This window comes from Tursiops truncatus, chromosome 10 (genome assembly GCF_011762595.2).
Source record: "Tursiops truncatus isolate mTurTru1 chromosome 10, mTurTru1.mat.Y, whole genome shotgun sequence".
NCBI classification, from domain to species: domain Eukaryota; kingdom Metazoa; phylum Chordata; class Mammalia; order Artiodactyla; family Delphinidae; genus Tursiops; species Tursiops truncatus.
In genome coordinates, this window is record NC_047043.1 from 38,942,895 (window position 1) to 38,944,988 (window position 2,094).

A 2,094-nucleotide genomic window follows, 5' to 3' on the forward strand; every position below is an offset into this window, starting at 1 on the left:
TTCCCTCCACCGCTCGCTGCTCGGGAAGGCAGCAGCGCCCGAACTGCAGAAGCCAGCTCCCCGCCCCCACGGCCGCCTCCTCCCCCTCCCGCCTCCCGACCCGCCTCCTTCTCCCGCCACCCACCTCCTTCTCGTTTCTATGGCAACCGGGCAATGCTCGCTCAGCCAGCCTCCTTCCCGCGTACACCCGGGGACGCCCCCCTACGTTGCGGCTCCTGCATCCCCGGGCTGTTGGGCACGCGCACACTTCACCTTCCCAGGCTCTTGCAACCACGCCCCACGGGATGGGGGGGGTCCCTGCTCCAGCCCCGTCTTCTCTTTCTACCTGAGACCCTGCTCCCCCAGCATCCCTTCAAGGCACTGTAAGCTGCACCTTTCCACACGCTTCCCTCAGGTCCTTAAAATCTTACCGCATGCCTCTCTGTAAAACATTTCTACTTGCTTAATCATTTATTCTCATTCAGTCATTCCTCAATTCCAAACTTTTATTCTGAGATTTTTCTGTGTCAGGCCGAGTGTGAGATGCTTGTCTACAATCTCATTCCATGAGATTCCATACCCATTTTACAGATTGGAAACTGAGGCCCGCAGTAGTGAAACAACTCCTCTGGGCATCCAAGGCTCCTGGGCTTGCTATTGGCTGCAAGGCTTTGTGATCTGAATTCTGGTGCTGCTCCCACAGGCCACAGCTGTCATACACCCCTTAGAGCAAACATCTAGGCTTGTACCACACACGTATGACTCATTAGCACCAACACGTGTACATGCACATGTGCACCCCAACGACACATATATACAAACACACATTACGTGTATTTGCACACGTGCATTTCCACAAATCTGTGGATCTACCTATACACGCACAGGTAACACACACACATACTTACACATAACTCTAACACTAATATCAGTGTACACACATCTACACGGATCCAGAACATGTATCACACAAACCCGTCCTACATAAAATCACAGCTATACACGCAAGCCCCCAACCCTAGCCTTATGGGACGGATCGGTGACACCAGTAAGTGTCCCAACCAGGAGAGGATCTGTCTGCTCTTCTAGATACTAATCTGCCCACCGCGTCTTAGCTTGGCTGCTGGAGGGACTGGGGTTGGGAGGAGACGGGGTTCACCCTCCCCCACTCCCTCTCCCTCATTCTGAAAGTCCTCTGCCTGGTCCAGACTAGATCCTACCTAGAGCCCCCTCAGCCTAGGAGGCTCACAGATATTCCCCCCACCCTCCTAGCTGCTGTCCAGTCCTGGTACTTGGAATTATGACAGGATTGAGTAAAATGGGACCCTCCTCCCCAGAGGGAGTTCCAGGCTCAGACAGCCCTGCCACCCGCTCCTCCCCAGGAGGGATAGCATGCAGTGGGCGCCAGAGCAGGGTCTGTAGATCGAGTGGAGAAAGGGGCCCGGGGCACACAGTGTTCCCCACAGGATGTGCTGACCCCAGCCCAGCACTGCCTCAGAAAGACCTCAGGCAGGATCACTGCAGCCCCTGTGCCCTAGGGTGATTCTCAGGGACCCCACACCGCCTAGAGAGGGCACACACAATCAGAAAGAACCAGAAGCCCACCAAAAATTAAGCCAAAAAGTGCCTGTTAATAATGACAGCCTCTTCCATAGTTCATCCCATCTAAGACCCGTCTCAATCATAAGACTGCTGCCAGTTAAACCAAGACATGCTCTAAATTGTATGAAGCATCCTAATATCAGTGATGTCAAATGTGAGGGGGAAATCGTCTTAGAATAGATGAAAATAGGGCATTTCATTCATTCAACCGATATTTACTAGGCACGCACCATGTGCCACGAACTGTTCTAGGTGCTGGGACACAGGCCGTGGGCAAAACAAAGTCCCTGCCCTTAGGAGTGATGAGCTAGTGGATTTACTGATTCCAGTTCTCCTGTAGCGTCTCCGTCTCCGGCTGTCACGGCAGCCCTGCAGATGAGGTCACAGGACTGATTAGGAAACAAAGGCTCTGAGAGATTGAGCAATTTTCCCAAGGGGACAAAGCCAGAAAATGCCTGAGCTGGGATTTGAACCCTATGCCTGCCAAGCTTTTCCCGATGCTCTATGTTGGTT